Source organism: Mesoplodon densirostris, chromosome 14 (genome assembly GCF_025265405.1).
Source record: "Mesoplodon densirostris isolate mMesDen1 chromosome 14, mMesDen1 primary haplotype, whole genome shotgun sequence".
NCBI lineage: Eukaryota > Metazoa > Chordata > Mammalia > Artiodactyla > Ziphiidae > Mesoplodon > Mesoplodon densirostris.
In genome coordinates this window covers 59,904,517-59,930,306 of record NC_082674.1, presented here as the reverse complement: position 1 = coordinate 59,930,306, position 25,790 = coordinate 59,904,517, and the positions used below count along the sequence as shown (strand labels likewise).

The following is a 25,790-nucleotide window of genomic DNA, read 5'->3' as shown; positions in this document are numbered from 1 at the left end:
AGTGTAGCCATGGGTCTTCTCTGGGATGTGATCTTGTTCAGAAGTTCTGTGCCAGCTCTGAGCTCCCTTGGTTCCTTCATCTGCTACATTAAGGGACCTAACTCATGTCTTCAAGGACATCCCCTAACTTGCTTTCTGAAAGACATCACCTCTGGACCCCTTAGGCACTTCACACACCTTCCCTCCCTGCCTCTCCCACACTCATATGCTTGTTCAGTCCTCCCCACAGCAGGCTCCACTCAGGGTTTGGCTCTCAGAGTGAATATTTGCGAGTGATTTCTGAGGTCTGCCACTACCAGCCCCCTCCTCACTCCCTGTCCTTCCCCCATGGCACTCAGTTGGCCTCCCATCCAGCACCACACTTCCACTCAATGTGGAATGTATAAGTTTTCTTTGCATTCCTAGTTTCACTTAAGATAACTGTTTGTGGGAGTCAGTTGGTCATATGTTTTCCTTGTCGCTCCCTGTGGTTTCCAGGAGAAGTGGAAAGATCCAGAACGAGGCTGCTAACATTTCAACCAGAATCAGAAGACCAAAGGGATCTTTTAACAGATGTAAATCTGATCATGACACTCCCCTGCTTGAAAGTCTTTGTTTCAAATTGTATTTAGCAGTAATCTAACATCTTTTTTTTTTTTTTTTTTGCGGTATGCCGGCCTCTCACTGTTGTGGCCTCTCCCGTTGCGGAGCACAGGCTCCAGACGCGCAGGCTCGGCGGCCATGGCTCACAGGCCCAGCCGCTCCGCGGCATGTGGGATCTTCCCGGACCGGGGCACAAACCCATGTCCCCTGCATCGGCAGGCGGACTCTCAACCACTGCGCCACCAGGGAAGCCCAGTAATCTAACATCTTTAATGTGGCCTGCAGAGCCTTCTAAAGTGCAATCTGTGCTTACCCAACTTCACAGCAAGCCATTCTCCAGTCTCCCATAAGCCCTTCCACTCCACACTCATCTTACAGTTTCCTGAATAAGTAAACACTTTATATCAGTTAAGGTCCAGTCAGGGAGACAGAAGCCAACACTAAAATTTGAAAAGGGAAATTTTAATGTGAATAGTTGTTAAATAATAAAAAGTGGTTAACTACTAAAAGGGATCCAGAAATTGCAGGTGCAAAAAAAAGCAGCTACTATTTATGGACAGAGTGGACAATGCAGAAACTAAGGGTTTAGGAGAGCACTGAATTTCTCACCTCTTCAAAGTGGGCTTGATTATCATAGGAACGTGCCACCTGGTGAACAGACATGCCAGAGGGCGTGGGCCAGAGCTGGTCCTTAGAAGCTGCCTGCCATTGGCCAGAGGTGGGTGGGCTGGAGGTAATCTTTAGAAATGGTCCACCAGGTAGGGGAGCTATAGGGTTGCCAGAATTAGCAAGTGAAAGCACAATCGCAAATATTGCAAGAAACATACTAAAAGTTATTTGTTGTTTAACTGAAATCCAAGTTTAACTGGGTGTCCTGTATTTTATCTGTCAGTCCTCGAGAGTGGTGCAGCCAAAGCTGCCATGGAAGCAGCTGCAGGTAAGTAAAGTGTGGCCTGAGGGTGCAGCCGGGGCAGGTCCAGAGAACCACTGACGCGATCGCCACTGGGTCTTCTGTACACTGATCCATTGGCTTGCACACTGAATAAAAAGAGAGAACCAGAACCCATAAGGAATGTGCCTTCCTGTCATCATCACCTTGCCATGTTCCCCCAGTGCCCTCTATTGACAAAGCCTAACATTGAGCCAACTGACAAAGAAGAAATGTTTCACAAAGCAAGGCCAAGAAGAGTGGACTGGGGACCAAGGCTCCCATTGCAGAGCCCTGCCATGTGAATGCCTTTTGTCTGCTCTTTGTCTTCAACTCTCCACTTAAATGTCCCTTCCTCTAAAATGCCTTCCCTTCTTTACCCACAATCTAAATCAGTAGCCTCTCAAGCCATCTTATGTTTACTTTTCCTTTATAGCATTTGTCATCATTTTAAATTATGTATTTGTGCGATTATATTGTTAAAACCTGTGTTGCCCACTAAAAGCTGGTGACTGTTTTCTTCAGTGCTGTATATACCCAGTAGGTAGTAAATCAGTCAATTAATTTAATTATCTCAATCTTGTTTTAACCAACTGGATTTCTACCATGTGCTGATAGTACTACCAGCTAGAGTACTGGGTGTGAGGTGATAAGAGCTAAAACTAAAGGACCAAACCAGGGCCAATTCTTTATGCCATGCCAAGTAATTTGAACTTTTTTTTAATCTTAAAGGTCCTAGGGAGCCATTGATCTAATTTGTTTTTAGTCAAGATGTCTTCCAGGTTCCTGGCATGAGCAATTAGATGGATGGTTGGGGCTAGTTACTGGGATAGGAAAAGGAAGAAGAGCAGTCTGCGAGGGTGAGTGAGGATAGATGCTAGTTAGAGGGCAGAAGATGAAAGCTAATGAGGTCTGCCTTTCAAAATGTGGCGCTTGGACATGTGTGACATTCAGGTAGAAATAGCCAGTAGGTAATGATATGGAATTTGGAAGGGAGATCCAGGCTGAAATAGAGATGGGAGTCATCAGCATTTAGGTGGTAGTTCAACCCATGGAGTGGCAATCACCCAGAGAGACGCTAGAGTGAGAAGAGGACTGAAGACAGAACTCTTAGGTCTATCAGTATTGAAGGGGGGGGCAGAGACAGAGAAGCTTGCAAAGGAGAATGAGGAAGAGCTGCCTGACAGGTGGGAGAAATACTGAGGGTCCATGATGTTGCAGAAATCAAAGAGGAAAACATTCAAGGAGTAGTCAAGAGTCAAATTTGGCAGAGGGGGAAAAAACAAGTGAAAAAAAGTCCACTGGATTTAGCAATGAGGAAGTAGTTGGTGACTTTAAAAATGAGCATTTTGGGCTTCCCTGGTGGCGCAGTGGTTGAGAGTCCGCCTGCTGATGCAGGGGACACGGGTTCGTGCCCCGGTCCAGGAAGATCCCACATGCCGCGGAGCGGCTGGGCCCGTGAGCCATGGCCACTGAGCCTGCGCATCCGGAGCCTGTGCTCCGCAATGGGAGAGTCCACAACAGTGAGGGGCCCGCGTACCGCAAAAAAAAAAAAAAAAAAATAGAGCATTTTCAGTGAAGTAGTAGGAGCAAAATGTGGACTGTATTGGGTTAAGGAGTGGGAGGTGGGGATAGTTGACTAGTGCAGTCTCTGCCTTCCCGATTCAGTAGGTTATAGACGGAAGGAGAGAGGAAAGAGGAGATGAGTTTAAGAAAGCAATAATTTTTAAAAATCTCAATACAATAAACTATGAATAAATCACAAAGATAAGTAAGTGACCACCAAAAAAACAACCCCACTCTTCACTCATTCGGAAATAGACAACAAAAAACATTCACCTCCGTTTTACATAGAAAATCGGAACAACAGTTAAAGAATGCGTTTGTGTGCAGGTGTGTACTGTTTCTCTAGGATACTCAGAATTGAATGATGGATTAAAGAATGTAAATTGTAAAAACTGTATGATATATATTGTCAAATTATATTGGTACTTTATAATGTACAGCTCTTTATAATGGTACAGTTATAATGGTACAGCTCTTAAAAGCTGTACCATTTTACACTCCAACCAATAATGTCGAAAAGCACTCGTTTGCCCCTCCTACTTTTACCAGTGCTGATTGTTATTAAGCCTTTATTTTTGCCAATCTGATGCATGTAAAATGATCTCTTTTATTTCCCTGATTGTAAGTAAAGTTAGTGATTTGTTCCCATGATAGTTGGCTGTTTGTGTTTCTTTTCTGACCTGTCTGTATCCTTTGTCCATTTGAACTCCAAGGACTTTTAGACATTATAATAATTACATGTTGAATATGTAATAACTATATATCATACGTCTTTAGAAGTAAAAGGTGCAGTAAAAATATGAGCAAGGAAGAAGTGACTATTGAATGATTAGGCAGAATTTTTAAAGAAACTAATAGAACCTCTAGAAATTAAAAACAAAAGCTAAAATTAAAAATTCAGTGGACTGACAAAACCAAATTAGACACAGCTGAAGAAATCTGTGAATTGGAACAGTACAACAGTGCAGAGACAAAGAGGTAGAAAATATGAAGAGAGCATGGAGAATAGAATGGGAAATCTAAAATATATTTAAACTGGAGTTCCATAAAGAGAGAAAACAATTTGGGATGGGAAATATTCGAAGCGATAGGGCTGAGAATTTTCCCGAATTATTGAAGGGTAGGAATTCTCAGACAAGATCCACAATGAATCCCAAGAAGGATAAATAAAATGAAGTCCATGCTTACATATATAGTCAAATTGCAGATTATCAAAGACAGATTTTAAAAGCAGCAGAGAGTGGGAGAAAAAAGAAGACTACTACAATGATATGACAATTAGATTGACATCAGATGTTTCAACAGCAAGACGATAGGCCAGAATTCAGAGGGATACCTTCAATGTGCTGAAAGAAACAACCAACCTAAAGCAATCATACAAGAATGAGGATGAAATAGAAAAAGAAAAGCCAAGAGAATTTGCCAACAATAAATCCAATACTAAATGAACTTCTAAAGCATATATTTCAGGGAGAAAAAAAATCCTGAAACAAATGTCTGAGCTGCAAAAAAAAAAATGGTAAGCAAAGAAATTTATACATATGTATTTTAATCTAAAGCAACAATAATAGTGCCTTCTTCTAAGGGAGAACTAAAATAAAATACTGGATAATAATAATATATATGACAGGAGGTGGTTAAAGTGTTCTAAGATCACTGTATTTTTTTCAGGAGAATAGCAGAAAAATGTATTAGCTTTGGCCTTGAGTTAAAATGTAAAGGATCGTCACTAAGATAATAAAAATAGAGCATATAACTTCCAAAAAGAGGAGGTAACAAAAGAAATCCAAAAGAAGGCAGAAAAAGAAAAGAAACATAGAGAAAGCCAGACAAACCAATCTTAGATGGTAGATGGTGGAAATAATTCCAAATGGATTAACAAGCACAATAAATGTACTAAGCTGATAAAAGAGATTGTCTAATTGGATTTTTAAAATCTAGATGCACTGCTTAGAAGCAACATCTAAAACAAAAGTATGCAGAAAGATATATACCAGGAAACCCTAAATGAAGCTGATGTAGCCAAATTAATAGCAAAGAAAATATATACACATCTGTTCTCAAGCACACATGGAATACTTAAGAAAATGTTGGTTTTAAAAGGTCACAGGAGTCAGAAGGGTAAGGGAAGTTGAAGAATAATTATTGCCAATTGGCAAAAATCAAAGAATTGTGGGGCCTCCCTGGTGGCGCAGTGGTTAAGAGTCCGCCTGCCGATGCAGGGGATACGGGTTCGTGCCCCGGTCTGGGAGGATCCCATATGCCGCGGAGCGGCTGGGCCCGTGAGCCATGGCCGCTGGGCCTGCGCATCCGGAGCCTGTGCTCCGCAACGGGAGAGGCCACAACAGTGAGAGGCCCGCATACCGCAAAAAGAAAAAAAAAAAAAAAAGAATTGTGAATATTTGTTCTAATGTGCAAACACCACACAACTTCTTTTTTTTTGGAAATGCCTTTAAATATCAGAAGCTATTATTCATCTATTAACAAATAAATAAATAAAGCAGAGTTTCTATGAGATCAAAAAAAGTAGCTTATCATGTTTTCTGACCATAAAAAAGTTAGGTTAGAAGTCAATTATGAAAACGCATGTATAAATAACTTATGAGTCAAAGAAGATGCCATAGTGAAAATTTTAAATTATTTAAAATTCAAAGAAAATAAAAATACTGTATATCAAAATTTGTGGAATGCAAGTAAAATGGCACTTTGAAAGTAATGTATACCCTTAAATGCTTATATTAGAAAAGAAAGGTTAGAAATTAATGGGCAGGGACTTCCCTGGTGGTCCAGTGGTCAAGAATCCGCCTTCCAGTGCAGGGGATGTGGGCTTGATCCCTGGTTGGGGAACTAAGATCCCACATGCCACGGGGCAACTGAGCCCGCACGCCACAAACTACAGAGCCCGCACACTCTGGAGCCTGTGCGCCACTAGACAGCCTGCGTGCTGCAACTGAGACCCGATGCAGACAAAAATAAACTTAAAAAAAAATAGTCTATATATATTAAAAAAATGAGAGAATTAAGTAAAGTGACTGGGTAAAAAATATTAACATACTGAAAATTAACATACCATAATGAACCATAACTTGAGAATATTGTGCAATTCTGAGAATCCTGTTTATTAGAAGAGGGCTCAGAAAGGACTTCGATGATGGCAATGTTTCTTCAAAGACCCTTCTTTGAAGAAGGAATGGAAGAACCCTAAGTGTCTGGCTTGGAAGAAAGAAACCTCTTTTAGAATGGGGTTGCTTGATAGCTTCCTTTCTGACTGGAACAGATAATGTGTCTCAGCAGAAAACCCACAGATCTCTTAGGACACATTTGGGCAATTCCATTGCAAAATATTTAAACACTCTCTCTTTACAACAGGGTCTCTCAATTGTGGCCCTACTGACAATTTGGTCCAGATAATTCTTCGTTGTAAGGGCTGTCCTGTGCATTGCAGGATCTTCCATGGCATCTACTAGATGTGTAGCAGTGCTCCCAGTTGAGAACAACTGCTTTAAGTAATCACTTGGTACTAATACAGTCATAAACACAACCAGGCATTGAAACCCCACAGTATCATTAGGTGATCATCTAGATGATACAGGATATACTGATGATCACTTAATACCTTATAATTGAAGTGGAAAGACAAAATTGGAAAACTTTCCTGGAAAAAAATGTGCCCTTCTCCCCCTACCTCCAGTTTAAGAAACAACATAGCAAACCTTAATCATGAAAGGGACCACTTCCCTTATTAACAGTTGAGAAGACTACGGTTCTACCAGCTAAAGAATCTCACTCACCTTCTGGTTCAACAAGGATTAAGCCATTAGCCACTGCAGTCACTGACCTTCAACACACCCTGAAAGGAGTTCAGGGTGGAGATCAGAAATGGGGCACTCCATGCTCTGGGAAAACTGGCAGAATAGGACTTCATATAGATATTTTCGGAAGATATTATGAACCCAGTTTCTTGCATCTTCCCATACTTAGAAAAACACTGAAATCATTATCTTTGCCTTGTGACCAGCAGCAATCTTCTACCAAGCTGTGTGCTTGATTGCACATACCCCTTCTCCAAAATCACAGATGTACCAACCTCTCCCCATACCTCTTCAGATCACTTCCTCAAAGCTATCTGAGAGGTTGTCTCTCTGACTATAGTCCTAAGTAAGTCCCTGAATAATACTGAAACTCACAGCTCTCACACTTTTATTTTATTTTAAATATTTTTATTATTTCCGTTGACAGCTCTCAGGCAACCAGCCCACAGTGCCACCACTAATAAGTAGCAGGATGAAGGCTAAAGGTGCAGGAAATCTCATTCCAGAGTTTCCCAACACACAAACACAGGCCTCACCCTTAACACATTTGTACTCAGGAGCACAAATTTATTTATTTGATTAGACTTATTTATTAGATTTATTCTGTGCGATTCCAAGGACCAAAACTAGGTCATACCAGAACCCAATTCCAACGCCTTATACGGGAAAACGTTCAAGTAATATGTCGGAGTATAATTAAGGGAGAAAAAGATAACTTGATGCAAACACACAAGTGATAGAAACAGCGAATACTTTGGTGGACAAGACCCCCTTGACAAAACACTAAATCGCAGCCGGCACCTGCTATAATGTAGAAAATCTAAGGCGATTTTTGCATCAATGACCAATGGAATTCTACTCAGAAATAGGACTCACTCAGGCCTGAAACAGTCATGACCAGCCCTAGAGTTGTCTGTGCTTTCCAGTGCCAGCAGGGTTGGCCAGAAGCACTCTTTCCACAGCAAAGAACCTAAGTAGTACAGCCGCCAGGTAGGCGCAGATTCCACCACCGGATTCCCCAACTGTCAGCCGCCTCCAGGAGGAGGAAACTACAACTCCCGTCAGACAACGCGAGCTGAGGTGGGCGGGCTCTCGCCGCGCGTGGGCGGCTCTGACCAATAACGACTGTCGTTACAGCGAACAGTTTGGCCGCGTTTGTAAAAGGCCGTGGCAGGCGAAGAGAGAGGAGGTGAGGGCGGTCATCAGCTGGGGGCCTGGGACGGCGGGGTGGGGGGCGCAGGGCAGGTAAGGGGGCTGTGTTAACAGAAGGCGGGGGCGGCAATGGGACAAGGGCGTAGAGCTGGGAATCCCGGCGGATAGTGTTTCCCAAGAGCAGGGTGCCAGGCAGGTGATGCTTCTGCTTGGGCCTACTTAGGACCGGAAGTGAGCGGTCGCGCAGGGAGGATGCCGGGAAGCAGGTCCCCGGGTGGGTGAGTCCGGGGGCTGGCCGCATCCCGGAAGCCAGGTGGGAGGTGTGGGTCCCGCAGGCCGGATGGCAGGGGTCTTGTCTGCATGGCCCCGGAGGTCTTTCTCCACTATTCCGAGGCAGTGCGGGGCAATGGAAGCACCCTGGACCTGGAGTTGAGAGACCTGGCTTCTAGTCCTGCCACTTCCTCTCACTTGCGGTTTGACGGAATCCAACAGATTCCAAACTCACGTTAGATTAAGTAGAGGCTGGCTGAGGGACATTAATCAAATAACTACTTTCTCTGAGCCAGTTTCTTCATCTCTAAGATAAAATAATACCTACTTCACAGGATCGTGGTGAGCATACAAGAGTAAATGCATGGGAAAAGCTTACTTGTACTCAGTAAACGTTAGCAAGTTTGTTTTATTTATGGTGATCGTTCTCTTCACTTACTGTGCTTCACAAGCCTTAAACAGCATTCACCAAACTGTATATAGCTCTACAGCCGAATAGTACGGGGCTGAAAACCCAGCACTACAGGGAGTGTTTGTGGGGTAGCTCTTCCAGCACCAGTCCGTTTACACCATCTGAGGAGGCTGTTTAGTAAACTTGCCAGGGAGAGGAGACGCTTTTTTAGGCAGGATTCAAATACAGGTTCTTTATGAAACTGCACTCCTTCTTGGGTGGGACCCAACCAAAACTCAGACCGGGACTCCAACCCCCCTGCACCTCACATTGGGAATTGAACCCACAATCCCTGACTTAGGAGGGGACTCGAACCCACTGTCTTTTAGTTGAAACTGCTCACCTGGTGTCAGGACTTACTGAAGCTCAGAGAATTCAGCGTGAGGCAAAGTGGCCGGTGAAGAGTGAGTTTATTAGCATAGGAGGCTTGTGAGAGATACGAGCTGGACAGCAGGGGAGCACAGCCCTGAGAACAAAGAGGGCTATATTTTTATAATCAAAGAAAAAATGGGGAGGGGAGAACACCGCCTTCTTCCTCAGTCTTGGGCAGACGTCAAGGCTTACATCATCAGTTCCTCCTTTGACCCTATCTGGTCTAACCCGGACTGCCTTGGCGCTATTTAAATCATATGTACATTAGCAAAAGGGTGGTAAATTATACTAAGATATGGTAATGCATCTCAAGTTTTTGTATAATGTCCCCTCTCACCTAGTTTCTTTCCCCTTTCATCTATATTCCTGTCTTGGCTACTTGCAGAAATACTACTCTTCAAGGATCATTAACTCTCTGACTTCATGTAACAAGATTCAGACCCCATATCTATTGTCTTGTGTTGTAACTACCAGGATTTGTGGCTTGAGTGTGTCTGGTGCTTGGATGCACCTGGTCTTCCTTCAAGGTAGTGTAGATTGTTGCTAGGTTACTGGATTCTTTTCTTGAGGGGTCATTAGCTTACAACAGTCTCCCAGACTCCCTTAAAATTCCCTTTCTGTCTTTAATCCCGTAGTGGGATTTCTAAACTAACTAATCCTACTCTATCCCTATCATTTACAAATTGTGTTACTTGTTTATATATGCTTTCAATATAGAATCTGTAATAAGTGATACTAGTACAAGTTTAAAATTCAAATCGTATGGAACGGTGAAATGTATATCTCCTTCCCACTTTCTATTTCTCAAGTCCCCAGTCACTTCTTCTGAGGCAACATATTCTGTATGTGTGTATCTCCCCTGTCTTTTTTCTTTTTTAAACCAAGAGTATCACATTATACACAAAGAATTATACCTTTTTTTTACTCCAAAGTTATCTTGATATTTGTTCCTTATCAATACATATAAATCTGATTCGTTTTAGTGGCTCTTTAGTAGCATATTGTATGGTTACACCATGATTTATTTCGTTAGCTCTTAGGCTGCTTCTGTTCTTGTGCAGTTATGGACAGCATTGCATGGAGTACCATTGTACATATTTTGTGTTCATGTGAGACTAGAACTCATGAAATCTTAAAAGTGGAATTGCTAAGTCAAAGTGTTTTAAGTTTATTTTATTTACATCTCTTTAAAGACGATATTGCAGTTTACACTCCCACAATAATGTACACTGCCTATTTCTCCACATCCTCATGTGATAACATTTATCTTTTATGTCACTTTGCTGAAGTCTTGTTTTAATTTGCCTCTTGCTTATTGTAAGGTTGAATTTTGGACGTTTAAAATCATTTTTCGGGAATTTCCTGGGAGTCCAGTGGTTAGGACTCCGTTCTTCCACTGCTGGGAGCCTGGGTTCGATCCCTGGTTGGGGAAATAAGATCTCACAAGCCACACCGCCAAAAAAATCATTTTTTTTCTTTTTCATAAGCTGTCTTTTTATGCCCTTTGCTCATTTTTTCTAGTGGGTTTGCTTCTTTTTTCTTATTGATTTGTAGAAATTCTTATTTTAGGAAATTAACCCTTTGTTATTTGTGTTCCAAATATTTTCCCTTTATTTTTAATGACAGATTTATTGAAACATAAATCACATAACATAAAATTCACCCTTTTAAAATGTTACAATTCAGCGATTTTTAGTGTATTCACAGAGTAGTGCAACCTTTCATTACCCCAGAAAGAAACATCACACTCAATGGCAGTCACTCCCAGTCCCCCCTTTCAACACTAGCAACAACTCCTCTTTCTGTCTCTGTGCATTTGCTTATCCTAGATGTTTCATTTAAATGGAATATAAGGCTTTTTATGTCTGGCTTCTTTCACTTAGCCTAATATATCAAGGCTCATTCATCCATGCTGTAGCATGTATCAGAACTTCATTCCCTTTTATGGCCAAATAATATTTCATTGTATGGATATATCATATTTTGTTTACCCATTCATCAGTTGTTGGACATTTGGATTGATTCTACTTTCTGGCTTTTATGAATACTACTACAGTGAACACCAGTACAAATTTTTGTATGTTTTCAATTCCATTGGACATATATAGATATAAATATAGATATAGATAGATAGATATAGATATAGATATAGATTCTCTTGGGAGTCATAGGGTAACTCTGACATTTTGAAGAACGATCAATTTTCCAAAGTGGCTGCACCATTTTGTAATACCATCAACAATGTATGAAGGTTCCAGTTTTTCTATACCCTTGTTATTGTCTATCTTTTTTTAGTCATCTTAGTGGCTGTGAAGTGGCATCTCACTGACATTTTGATTTGCATTTCCTTAATGACGTGATATTGAACATCTTTTCATGTGTTTATTGGCTATCTGTATATCTTCTTTGGAGACGTATCCATTCAGATCATTGGCCCATTTTAATTTTTTTGAATTTTCTTTAATTTATTTTTTTATACAGCAGGTTCTTGTTAGTTATCCATTTTATACGTATTAGTGTATACATGTAAATCCCAGTCGCTCAATTCATCACACCACCACCACCACCCCCGCCGCTTTCCCCACTTGGTGTCCGTACGTTTGTTCTCTTCATCTGTGTCTCTATTTCTGTCCTGCAAACAGGTTCATCTGTACCATTTTTTTAGGTTCCACATATATGCGTTAATATATGATATTTGCTTTTCTCTTTCTGACTTACTTCACTCTGTATGACAGTCTCTAGATCCATCCACGTCTCTACAATTGACCCAATTTTATTCCTTTTTATGGGTGAGTAATATTCCATTGTATATATGTACCACATCTTCTTTATCCGTTCATCTGTCGTTGGGCATTTAGGTTGCTTCCATGACCTGGCTATTGTAAATAGTGCTGCAGTGAACACTGGGGTGCATGTGTCTTTTTGAATTATGGTTTTCTCTGGGTATATGCCCAGTAGTGGGACTGCTGGGTCATATGGTAATTCTATTTTTAGTCTTTTAAGGAACCTTCATACTGTTCTCCATAGTGGCTGTATCAATTTACATTCCCACCAACAGTGGGAACCCTCTCCAACATTTGTTGTTTGTAGATTTTCTGATGATGCCCATTCTAACTGGTGTGAGGTAATACCTCATTGCAGTTTTGATTTGCATTTCTCTAATAATTAGTGATGTTGAGCAGCTTTTCATGTGCTTCCTGGCCATCTGTATGTCTTCTTTGGAGAAATGTCTATTTAGGTCTTCTGCCCATTTTTTGATTGGGTTGTTTGTTTTTTTAATATTGAGCTGCATGAGCTGTTTATATATTTTGGAGATTAATCCTTTGTTGATTCACTTGCAAATATTTTCTCCCATTCTGAGGGCTGTCTCTTCATCTTGTTTGTAGTTTCCTTTGCTTTGCAAAAGCTTTTAAGTTTCATTAGGCCCCATTTGTTTATTTTTGTTTTTATTTCCATTACTCTGGAAAGTGGATGAAAAAAGATCTTGCTGTAACTTATGTCAAAGAGTGTTCTTCCTATGTTTTCCTCTAAGAGTTTTATAGTGTCCAGTTTTACATTTAGGTCTCTAATCCATTTTGAGTTTACTTTTGTGTATGGTGTTAGGGAGTGTTCTAATTTCATTCTTTAACATGTAGCTGTCCAGTTTTCCCAGCACCACTTACTGAAGAGGCTGTCTTTTCTCCATTGTATATCCTTGCCTCCTTTGTCATAGATTAGTTGACCATAGGTGCGTGGGTTTATCTCTGGGCTTTCTATCCTGTTCCATTGACCTATATTTCTTTTTTTTATGCCAGTACCATATTGTCTTTTTTTAAAATTTTATTCATTTGTTTATTTATTTTTGACTGTGCTGGATCTTCATTGCTGTGCACAGGCTTTCTCAAGTTATGGCGAATGGGACTACTTTTTCTCATTGTGGTGGCTTCTCTTGTTGCGGAGCACGGGCTCTAGAGCACAGGCTCAGTAGTTGTGGCACACGGGCTTAGTTGCTCCGAGGCATCTGGGATCTTCCCGGACCAGGGCTCAAACCCATGTCCCCTGCATTGGCAGGGGGATTCTTAACCACTGTGCCACCAGGGAAGTCCATATTGTCTTGATTACTGTAGCTTTGTAGTATAGTCTAAAGTCAGGGAGTCTGCTTCCTCCAGCTCCATTTTTTTCCCTCAAGACTGCTTTGGCTATTCGGGGTCTTTTGTGTCTCCATACAAATTTTAAGATTTTTTTAAGACACAGACCTACTAGAGAATGGACTTGAGGATACGGGGAGGGGGAAGGGTAAGCTGGGACAAAGTGAGAGAGTGGCATGGACATATATATATTACCAAATGTAAAATAAATAGCTAGTGGGAAGCAGCCACATAGCACAGGCAGATCAGCTCCGTGCTTTGTGACGACCTAGAGGGGTGGGATAGGGAGGGTGGAAGGGAGGGAGATGCAAGAGGGAAGAGACATGGGGACATATGTATATGTATAACTGATTCACTTTGTTATAAAGCAGAAACTAACACACCATTGTAAAGCAGTTATACTCCAATAAAGATGTTAAAATAAAAGATATTTTGTTCTAGTTCTGTAAAAAAAACGCCATTGGTAATTTGATAGGGATTGCATTGAATCTGTAGATTGCTTTGGGTAGTATAGTCATTTTCACAATATTGATTCTTCCAATCCAAGAACATGGTATATCTCTCCACCTGTTTGTATCATCTTTAATTTCTTTCATCAGTGTCTTATAGTTTTCTGCATACAGGTCTTTTGTCTCCCTAGGTAGGTTTATTCCTAGGTATTTTATTCCTTTTGTTGCAATGGTAAATGGGAGTGTTTCCTTCATTTCTCTCTCAGATTTTTCATCATTAGTATATAGGAATGGAAGAGATTTCTGTGCATTAATTTTGTATCCTGCAACTTTACCAAATTCATTGATTAGCTCTAGTAGTTTTCTGGTGGCATCTTTAGGATTCTCTATGTATAGTATCATGTCATCTGCAAACAGTGACAGTTTTACTTCTTCTTTTCCAATTTGTATTCCTTTTATTTCTTTTTCTTCTCTGATTGCTGTGGCTAGGACTTCCAAAACTATGTTGAATAACAGTGGTGAGAATGGACATCCTTGTCTTGTTCCTCATCTTAGAGGAAATGCTTTCAGTTTTTCACCATTGAGAATGATGTTTGCTGTGGGTTTGTCATATATGGCCTTTATTATGTTGAGGTAGGTTCCCTCTATGCCCAGTTTCTGGAGAGCTTTTATCATAAATGGGTGTTGAATTTTGTCAGAAGCTTTTTCTGCATCTATTGAGATGATCATATGGTTTTTATTCTTCAATTTGTTAATATGGTGTATCACATTGATTGTTTTGTGTATATTGAAGAATCCTTGAATCCCTGGCATAAATCCCACTTGATCATGGTGTATGATCTTTTTAATGTGTTGTTGGATTCTGTTTGCTAGTATTTTGTTGAGGTTTTTTGCATCTATATTCATCAGTGATATTGGTCTGTAATTTTCTTTTCTTGTAGTATCTTTGTCTGGTTTTGGTATCAGGGTGATGGTGGCCTCATAGAATGAGTCTGGGAGTGTTCCTTCCTCTGCAATTTTTTGGAAGAGTTTGAGAAGGATGGGTGTTAGCTCTTCTCTAAATGTTTGATAAAATTCACCTGTGAAGGCATCTTGTCCTGGACTTTTGTTTGTTTGAAGATTTTTAATCACAATTTCAATTTCATTACTTGTGATTTGTCTGTTCATATATTCTATTTCTTCCTGGTTCAGTCTTGGAAGATTTTACCTTTCTAAGAATTTGTCCATTTCTTCCAGGTTGTCCATTTTATTGGCATAGAGTTGCTTGTAGTAGTCTCTTAGGATGCTTTGTATTTCTGCGGTGTCTGTTGTAACTTCCGTTTTTTCATTTCTAATTTTATTGATTTGAGTCCTCTCCCTCTTTTTTTTTTTTTTTTTTTTTTTTTTTTTTTTGTGGTACGCAGGCCTCTCACTGTTGTGGCCTCTCCCATTGCGGAGCACAGGCTCCGGATGTGCAGGCTCAGCGGCCATGGCTCATGGGCCCAGCCACTCCACGGCATGTGGGATCTTCCCGGACCAGGGCAGGAACCCGTGTCCCCTGCATCAGCAGGCGGACTCTCAACCACTGCGCCACCGGGGAAGCCCTCCCTCTTTTTCTTGATGAGTCTGGCTAATGGTTTATCTTTATAATTTCTTTCCTTCCACTAACTTTGGGTTTCATTTGTTCTTCTTTCTCTAGTTCCTTTATGTGTAAGTTTAGATTGTTTATTTGAGATTTTTCTTGTTTCTTGAGGTAGGCTTCTATTGCTATAAACTTCACTCTTAGAACTGCTTTTGCTGCATCCCATAGGTTTTGGATCTTTGTGTTTTCATTGTAAGTTGTCTCTAGGTATTTTTTTATTTCCCTTTGATTTCTTCAGTGATCTCTTTGTTATTTAGAATGTACTGTTTAGCCTCCATGTATTTATGTTTTTTATGTTTTTCTCCCTGTAATTGATTTCTAATTTCATAGCGTTGTGGTGAGAAAAGATGCTTGATATGATTTCAATTTTCTTAAATTTACTGACGCTTGATTTGTGGCCCAAGATGTGATCTGTCCTGGAGAATGTTCCGTGCGCGCTTGAGAAGAAAGTGTAATCTGCTGTTTTGGGATGGAATGTCCTACAGATACCAATTAAATCTATCTGGTCTGTTGTGTCATTTAAAGCTTCTGTTTCTTTATTAATTTTCTCTTTGGATGATCTGTCCGTTGGTGTAAGTGAGGTGTTAAAGTCCCCCACTATTATTATGTTACTGTCAATTTCCTCTTTTATAGCTGTTAGCTGTTGCCTTATGTATTGAGGTGCTCCTATGTTGGGTGCATATATAGTTATAATTGTTATATCTTCTTCTTGGATTGATCCCTTGATCATTATGTAGTGTCCTTCCTTGTCTCTTGTAACATTATTATTATTTTTTTTAAAGAAGATGTTAGGGGTAGGAGTTTATTAATTAATTTATTTATTTTTGCTGTGTTGGGTCTTCGTTTCTGTGCGAGGGCTTTCTCTAATTGTGGCAAGTGGGGACCACTCTTCATTGTGGTGCACGGGCCTCTCACTATCGTGGCCTCTCTTGTTGCGGAGCACAGGCTCCAGACGTGCAGGCTCAGTAGTTGTGGTTCACGGGCCTAGTTGCTCCACAGCATGTGGGATCCTCCCAGACCAGGGCTCGAACCTGTGTCCCCTGCATTAGCAGGCAGACTGTCAACCACTGCGCCACCAGGGAAGCCCATCTTGTAACATTCTTTATTTTAAAGTCTATTTTATTTGATATGAGTATTGCTACTCCAGCTTTTTTTTGATTTCCATTTGCATGGAATATCTTTTTGCATCCCCTCACTTTCAGTCTATATGTGTCCCTAGGTCTGAAGTGGGTCTCTTGTAGACAGCATATATATGGGTCTTGATTCTGTATCCATTCAGCAAGCCTGTGTCTTTTGGTTGGAGCATTTAATCCATTCACGTTTAAGGTAATGTTATGTATGATATGTATGTTCCTATTACCATTTTCTTAATTGTTATGGGTTTGTTTTTGTAGGTCCTTTTCTTCTCTTGTGTTTCCCACTTAGAGAAGTTCCTTTAGCATTTGTTGTAGAGCTAGTTTGGTGGTGCTGAATTCTCTTAGCTTCTCCGTCGAATCTGAATGAGATCTTTGCCAGGTAGAGTAATCTTGGTTGTAGGTTCTTCCCTTTCATCACTTTAAATGTATCATGCCACTCCCTTCTGCCTTGTAGAGTTTCTGCTGAGAAATAAGCTGTTAACCGTATGGGAGTTCCCTTGTATGTTATTTGTTGTTTTTCCCTTGCTGCTTTCAATAATTTTCTTTGTCTTTAATTATTGTCAATTTGATTACTATGTGTCTCGGCGTGTTTCTCCTTGGATTTATCCTGCCTGGTACTCTCTGCACCTCCTGGACTTGGATGGCTATTTCCTTTCCCATGTTAGGGAAGTTTTTGACTATAATCTCTTCAAATATTTTCTCGGGTCCTTTCTCGCTCTCTTCTCCTTCTGGGACCCCTATAATGCAAATGTTGTTGCATTTAATGTTGTCCCAGAGATCTCTTAGGCTGTCTTCATTTCTTTTCATTCTTTTTTCTTTATTCTGTTCCGTGGCAGTGAATTCCACCATTCTGTCTTCCAGGTCACTTATCCGTTCTTCTGCCTCAGTTATTCTGCTATTGATTCCTCCTAGTGTATTTTTCATTTCAGTTATTGTATTCTTCACCTCTGTTTGTTCTTTAATTCTTCTGGTGTTTGTTCTTTAATTCTTCTAGGTCTTTGTTAAACATTTCTTGCATCTTCTCGATCTTTGCGTCCATTGTTTTTCTGAGGTCCTGGATCATCTTCACTATTATTATTCTGAATTCTTTTTCTGGAAGGTTGCCTATCTCCACTTCAGTTAGTTGTTTGGGGTTTTATCTTGTTCCTTCATCTGGTACATAGCCCTCTGCCTTTTCATCTTGTCTGTCTTTCTGTGAATGTGGGTTTTGTTCCACAGGCTGCAGGATTGTAGTTCTTCTTGCTTCTACTGTCTGCCCTCTGTTGGATGAAGCTATCTAAGAGGCTTATGCAAGTTTCCTGATGGGAGGGACTGGTGGTGGGTAGAGCTGGGTGTTGCTCTGGTGGACAGAGCTCAGTAAAACTTTAATCCGCTTGTCTGCTAATAGGTGGGGCTGGATTCCCTCCCTGTTGGTTGTTTGGCCTGAGGCGACCCAACACTGGAGCCTACCCGGGCTCTTTGGTGGGGCTAATGGCGGACCCTGGGAGGGCTCACGCCAAGGAGTACTTCCCAGAACTTCTGCTGCCAGTGTCCTTGTCCTCATGGTGAGCCACAGCCACCTCCCGCCTCAGCAGGAGACCCTCCAACACTAGCAGGTAGGTCTGGTTCAGTCTCCTATGGGGTCACTGTTCCTTCCCCTGGGTCCTGACGCTCACACTACTTTGTGTGTGCCCTCCAAGAGTGGAGTCTCTGTTTCCCTGCAGTCCTGTCAAAGTCCTGGAATCAAATCTTCAAAGTCTGATCCTCTAGGAATTCCTCCTCCTGCTGCCAGACCCCCTGGGTGGGAACCCTGACGTGGGGCTGAGAACCTTCACTCCAGTTGGTGGACTTCTGTGGTTTAAGTGTTCTCTAGTTTGTGATTCACCCACCCAGCAGTTACGGGATTTGATTTTATTGTGATTGCGCCCCTCCTACCGTCTCATTGTGGCTTCTCCTTTGTATTTGGATGTGGGGTATCTTTTTTGGTTAGTTCCAGTGTCTTCCTTTCGATGATTGTTCAGCAGTTAGTTGTGAATCTGGTGCTCTCACAAGGGAGAGTCTCATTGGCCCATTTTTAAATTGGGTTATTTGTCTTTTTATTGTTAACTTATAAGTCACTTATCATATATATGACTTGAAAATATTTTCTCCCATTCTGTAGGTTATCTTTTCAGTTTCTTTTTTTTTTAATTTTATTTATTTTTTGGTTGCATTGGGTCTTCATTACTGCATGTGGGCTTTCTCTAGTTGTGACGAGCGGGGGCTACTCTTTGTTGCAATGCACAGGCTTCTCATTGCGGAGGCTTCTCTTGTTTCGGAGCATAGGCTCTAGGCACGCAGGCTCCAGTAGTTGCAGCATGTGGGCTCGGTAGTTGCGGCATGTGGGCCCTAGAGTGTGCGGGCTTCAGTAGTTGTGGCTTTTGTGCTCAGTAGTTGCAGCTTATGGGATTAGTTGCTCCACGGCATGTGGGATCTTCCCAGACCAGGGATCAAACCCATGTCCCCTGCATTGGCAGGCAGATTCTTAACCACGGTGCCACCAGGGAAGTCCCTATCTTTTCACTTTCTTGATGTGTCCTTTGAAGCACAAATGTTTTTAATTTTGATGAAGACCAATGTTTCTATTTTTTTTCTTTTGTCACTTATGCTTTTGGTGTTATATCTAAGAAAGCATTGCCTAATCCAAGGTCTCGAGATTTATTTATTTATTTATATTTTAAAAATATTTATTTGTTTGTTTATTTATTTTGGCTGCGCTGGGTGTCAGGTGCAGCATGCGGGGTCTTCATTGTGGCATGAAGGATCCTTTAGTTGCGGCACTGTTTTTAGTTGTGGCATGCGAACTCCCAGTGTGGCATGCATGCGGGATCTAGTTCCCCAACCAGGGATTGAACCCGGGCCCCCCACATTGGGAGCGTGGAGTCCTCCCCCCTGGATCACCAAGGAAGTCCCAGTCATGAAGATTTATGCCTGTGTTTCTTGCTAAGAGTTTTAGCTCTTACATTGATGTCTATGATCCACTTTGTTAATTTTTATATACAGTGTGAGGCAGGGGTCCAACTTCATTTTTTTTGCAGGTGGCTATTCAGTTGTTCCAGCACCACTTGTCGATAGGACGGTTATTTTCCCATTAAATGATCTTGGCGTCCTTGTTGAACATCAATTGACCATAAATGTGAGGGTTCACTTTCTTTTTCTTTTTTGAGGGTTCACTTTTGAATTCTCAGTTCTCTGTATGTCTAAGTCACATTGTCCTTTTTTCCTCCAGGTTTTTTGAGATGTAATTGACATATAACATTGTGTAAGTTTAAAGTGTGATACACTTATATTGCAAAATGATTACCACCATAGCATTAGCTAACGCTTCCATCACATCACGTAATTACCATTTCTTGTTTGTGGTAAGAACATTTAAGATCTACTCTTAGCAACTTTCAAGTATATAATGCAGTATTGCTAACTATAATTACTACGCTGTGTATTAGATCCCCAGAACTTATTCATCTTATAACTGGAAGAGTTTGTACCCTTTCACTAACATCTCCCCATTTCTCCAATCCCCTAGTCCCCTGGCAGCTACCATTCTATTCTGCTTCTATGAGTTTGGCTTTTTTAGGTTCTACATATAAGTGATGTAATACAGTATTTGTCCTTCTCTGTCCACATTGTCTTAATTTGCCCTGTAGTAAATTTTGAAATCAGGAAGTGTAAGTCCTTCTACTTTGTTCTTTCTCAAGATTGTTCTGGCTCTTCCAGGTCCCTTGCATTTCCCTATGAATTTTAGAATCATCTTGTCAATTTCTGCAAAAAAAGGTATCTGGGATTTTGATAGGGATACATTACATTGTATCTGTAGATCAATTTGAGGAATAGTGCCTCTTAACAATATCAAGTGTTCTGGTTCATGAACATGAAAAGATGTCTTTCCATTTTTTAGGTTTTTAATTTCTTTCAATTATGGTTTGTAGTTTTCATCATACAAGTCTTGCACTGCTTTTGTTGCTTAGTTTGTTTTCATCTTCGGACTTAGTTTAAGGTACTTTTTTCCATGCAGAAAAATTTCATTTTTATGTAATCAAATATCATGAGTCATAATTTTTAAATGGGCCAAATATTTGAATAGTTATTTCCCCAAAAAGATAGACATATGGCTAAGTAAGCACGTGAAATTTCGCCAACATCATTGTTCATTAGGGAAATGCAATAAAAACCAAGTGAGATACCACTTCACACCCACTATAGCCAAATGGCTATAACCAAGGAGACAGTAACACATGTTGGCCAGGAAATGGAGAAAGGAACCCTCGTATGTTGCTGACGTAAATGTATAATGGCACAGTCACTTTGGAAAACAGTTTGGCGGTTTCTTAAAAACTTGTACGTAAACTTACGCTACCACCCAGTAATTCTAATTCTAGGTATCTACCCAAGAGAAATGAAGACATTTGTCTACACAAAGACTTGCATGTTAATGTTCTCAACAGTGTTCGTGATAGCCCTGAAGTGGAAGCAATCCAAGTATCTATAAGGTGGTAAATGGATAAACAAAATGATATAACCATACAATGGAATACTGTTCAGCAATATAAAGGAATGCAGTACTGATATATGCTACGATGGGGTCGCACCTTGAAAACACCATGTTGAATGAAAGAAGGCAGACATAAAAGGCCACATATCGTATGCTTCCATCCATATGAAGTGTCCAGAAAAGGTAAATCTATAGCGACAGAAAGTAGATTAGTGGTTGCCTAAGGGTGGGCATGGTGATTGACTCCAAAAGGCAAGAGGGATCTTTCTGGGGTGATGGAGGTGTTCTAAAACTTAATTGTAGTGATGGATACCTAACTCTATACATTTTATAAATATTATTGAATTGTACATTTAAAATGGGTGAATCTTACTGTATGTAAAATATACCTCAATAAATAAGTTTAAAATAAAACCACTGAAATAAATAGGAAAAAATTAATCATTTCTGGATTTAATATTTAATATTTTCTGGATTCTGGGTTTTGTGTCATTTAGGCCATCCTCAATCTGATATCCTTAAAAAATATTTTAAGAAAAAAATTCTCTCCTTTTGTTCTACTGCGTTAGCAGTTCCATCTTTTGTATTTGAATGTTTTATCTGCCTGGAATGTATTTGAGTATAGAAAGTGAGATAGAATGAATAAGATATATTTAATGATGATAATATTTTTAGAAGTAGAGCTTTTTTCTCCCAATAAAATCTTATTCTGTACCCAATAAATTAAGAAAACTAAAAACAATGTTCAGAATCTTTTCTACTGAAATATTTGCATCTATGTACTGAGGTCAATGTTTAGGATGTTCATTGCAGCATTGTCTAGAACTAAAAACCCACTGGTAGAGCTGGTTCAACTATGGTCTATTCACACTACAGATTACTGTTCAGCAGCTAAAGATGGTGTTAAAGCCATTTGTGCTGACATGGGAAGAAATCTATGGAAAAATGTTAAGAAGGCAAACTTCAGAACAATGAGTATAATATAATTCAATTTTTCTAAAAACAAAAACCCACATCCATACATATATGTATTTGTTTATTTATAAAGAAAATAATCTGATGGATATGTGGCAGCCTGTTAACTGCATTTACTCTTGAACAGTGAGGATTTGGGGGGGGGGCATGTAGGGATAGTGGTAGTGATAATAGTGGAGCATAAAAGGGTCTTTAGCTTTTTAGTTTGCTTTTGCACTGTTATTCTGTAAGATGACTCTCGTCTTTTAACATTTTTTTCAATTTGCATTTTTGAAAAGATCATAGATTTACATGATTTTTTTTTGTTTTTTTAAATAAATATTTTGTTTATTTTAATGAAGCTGGTACAGACAATGTCCATTTAAAACCCATATCCCAGGCCAAAAAGTACAAATAAAGTCAAAAAGAGCAGCGTTCTGCTGTATACACTTCTGCATGAATAACTTTAACTGCTAATGAAAATTAGAACTTTTCTGGGATCTTCTGACAAGATTTTTCTTTCATCTTAAAATGCTTTCTCTTCAGTGAAGCCATCTTTGGAGTTAGTCATTATTTTCACCACCTCTGTCACCTTGACTCCAACCTGCTATTCCTCTTCTTTTGGTCCAGACCCTCAGACTTTAAAAGTAGCTTCAAGTTAAGGAAAGGTCATTTTTCCACAGTTCAGTTCTCTGAAAAACTTCCATCTCCCACTGAAAGTCATAGTCCAGGAGTGAAGCGATCACATGCTAGAACTTCAGGGCCAATTGGAAAGTCATTATGAACACTCGCATTAGTCAATCTTATTTATCACAAGCCTGTAAATGCACAGTCCTGGAAAAGGCAGCCTCTCTGTGCACACATGTAATTTTTAAAAAGGAGAGGGCAATATGAACAGGGCTGAGGTTTGATCACCCAAAATCAGCACAATGAAAACAAACAATAATGAATAATGGGCACTAGAATTCAAATTACCAGATGTTCTAAAGGGATGGGGTGCCAGTTTTCAATTCTGTTTTGAACACCACATTACAAAAGAACTACTTTTAAAAATAAAGGATTAAGAGAAAAGAAAAAAAATAAAAATATCTAAATCATTAAACGACCCCCTGTTTGTTCCTGATAAACTTCAATCACATCTTCTTCCTCCATTCCCAGTTCTTTTGGAGTGTGATTATCAGCAATTCAAAGAGAAACCTGAGTGAATTCATGGGAACTCCGTGTCTTTGACAGTGTGATTCTTTGAGTTTCTTGAGATGTGTTGTCATTTTCACTTTGAAGTGAATCTCACTGCTATCCTGTCCGATGACTTTGAGTTTAATATATTCTCCTTCCTTCTTATCCCCCAAGTCCTCGGTTGAAGGTTTTGCCTTCTGGTCAGACATGGTGACGGTGGTTTCCCCTGGGGTCTCTGCACAGCAGCGGCCTCGGGTAGGCAGAACCTCGCTCCGGGGTTTACAAATACGTCTCCCTTCCCCACAGCACAACACCGTGGCTCTACATGATTTATTTACAAAATAAACTATAACTGGCAAATAATTCCTCCCTTAATGAGCAAAGTTGTTCTGTTTTTACACTTTAATGATAATATGACATCATCATCATCAGTGTAATTTTGAAATTGAATTATATGGGACTTCCTTTGTGGTCCAGTGGTAAAGAATCTGCCTTACAATGCAGGGGACGTGGCTTCAATCCCTGGTCGGTGAACTAAGATCCCACATGCCACAGGGCAACTAAGCCCACACGCCACAACTACTGAGCTCGCGTGCCTCAACTAGAGAGCCTGCTGTGCTGCAAACTACAGAGCCCGTCCACTCTGGAGCCCGCGCCACAACTTGAAAAGAGAAAACACCGTAACGAGAGAGAAGCCCGTGCGCCGCAACAAAAAGATCCCACATGCCACAACGAAGATTCCATGTGCCACAACAAAGACCCGACTCGGCCAAAATAAAATAAATAAATATTAAAAATAAAAAAGTTTTTTTAAAATTGATTTATATATAAAACAATCTGAAGCTCAGAAGTTAAAAGACTTGGTCACAGAGATAATTGACTTTGGAACAACATTTTCTCCTAAGAACCCATGTTTGGCTGAATGACAGTACCTATCAAAGACGTTTATTGACCTAAGAAGGAAATGCTGTGTAAACAGGCTAATGTCTCTAGGTCAGTGGTTTTTAACAGGTGTTTTGCCCCCAGGAGCACATTTAGCAATATCTGGAGACATTTTTGTTTTTTTACAACTTGGGGAAAGTGTGTTGACTGCTACTGGCATCTGGTGGTGGAGACCCACGATGCTACTAAATATCCTGTGATGCATAGGATAGCCCCCTGCAACAAAGAGTTACCCAGCCCTACACGTCTGTAGTGCCAAGGTGGAGACCCCTGCTGTAAATCATATTTCACAAAGCTTTATTCACTCAGCAGATATTACAGTTGGGGATTAGTTCATAGCCAATGAGAAGGTGGGCATTCTTAGGCCTTTTTTTTTTTTTTTTGCGGCATGTGGGATCCTCGCGGACCGGGCACGAACCCGTGTCCCCCGCATCGGCAGGCGGACTCTCAACCACTGGGCCACCAGGGAAGCCCTTAGGCTTTTTTTATTTGTACTTTCCAGTTTGTTAATCAGTGGACTATAGAAGATGTGAAGGGAGAGTCTTTTTTCAAGACCATTCTTGGGACTCCCCTGGTGGCGCAGTGGTTAAGAATCTGCCTGCCAATACAGGGGACAAGGGTTTGTGTTTTTTTGTTTGTTTGTTTGTTTTTTGCGGTAAGCGGGCGTCTCACTGTTGTGGCCTCCCCCGTTGCGGAGCACAGGCTCCGGACGCGCAGGCTCAGCGGCCATGGCTCATGGGCCCAGCTGCTCCGCAGCACATGGGATCTTCCCGGACCAGGGCATGAACCTGTGTCCCCTGCATCGGCAGATGGACTCTCAACCACTGTGCCACCAGGGAAGCCTGAGACAAGGGTTTGATCCCTGGTCCGGAAAGATCCACATGCTGGGGAGCAACTAAGACCATGTGCCAAAACTACTGAGCCTGCACTCTGGAGCCCGCGAGCCACGAGCCCACGTGGCACAACTACTGAAGCCCGCGTGCCTAGAGCCCGTGCTCCCCAACAAGAGAAGCCACCACAATAAGAAACCCGCACACCGCAACGGAGAGTAGCCCCCGCTCACCACAACTAGAGAAAGCCCATGTGTAGCAACGAAGACCCAACGCAGCCATAAATAAATAAATAAATAAACAAACAAATAAATAAACAAATATATATATATATAAAGAATCCGCCTGCCAATGCAAGTTTGAGCCCTGGTCTGGGAAGATCCCAAATGCCGCGGAGCAACTAAGCCCATGCACCACCGCTGCTGAGCCCGGGTGCTGCAACTACTAAAGCCCACACGCCTGGAGCCTGTACTCCGCAACGAGAGAAGCCACCGCAATGCGAAGCCCGCGCACCACAACGATGAGTAGCCCCCACTCTCCGCAACAAGAGAAAGCTCGCATGCAGCAACAAAGACCCAAGGCAGCAGGGAAAAAAAAAAAAAAAGACCATTCTTTGGGGTCAGGGAGGAAAAGCAAAGCTAACACCCTACTTCAAAATCACAAGCAGATTTACCTTTCTAAAAAGCATTAAAAATATTAAACTTTAGTTAATAATATGCATGCCGATCTGATGCCTGTAACTTACTTTGAAAGGCATTAAAATATGAAAGGGATTGATAGATGGAGAAAGGGATGGATAGGTATATAATAAAGCAAATATAGTAAAATGTTAATTGTAGAATCTAGTGGGTGGGTATATGAAGGTTGACTGTATAATTCAATATTTTTATATATCTGAAAATTTTCGTAATA

General features: G+C 40.8%; 1 protein-coding gene and 1 pseudogene across 11 annotated transcripts in view; one reads left to right on the top strand and one right to left on the bottom strand.

The window, feature by feature from the left end:
* Positions 1 to 8,037: 8,037 nt before the first annotated feature.
* The window catches only part of C14H2orf42 (chromosome 14 C2orf42 homolog), a 43,536-nt gene continuing 25,783 nt past the window's right edge, over positions 8,038 to 25,790 (top strand). For 2 of the 11 annotated variants that reach the window (XM_060117131.1, XM_060117121.1), the window contains exons 1-3: positions 8,038 to 8,077; positions 17,854 to 18,061; positions 20,864 to 21,159. The gene's annotated coding sequence lies outside the window, so the exon portion shown is untranslated. Of the gene's footprint in view, positions 8,078 to 8,113; positions 8,134 to 8,296; positions 8,319 to 8,583; positions 8,653 to 17,853; positions 18,062 to 20,863; positions 21,160 to 24,052; positions 24,100 to 25,790 lie in introns of those variants that run through there. The other 9 variants (XM_060117126.1, XM_060117122.1, XM_060117128.1 and 6 more) reach the window with 9 other exon arrangements.
* On the bottom strand, positions 23,020 to 23,322 carry LOC132501346 (small ubiquitin-related modifier 1-like; annotated as a pseudogene).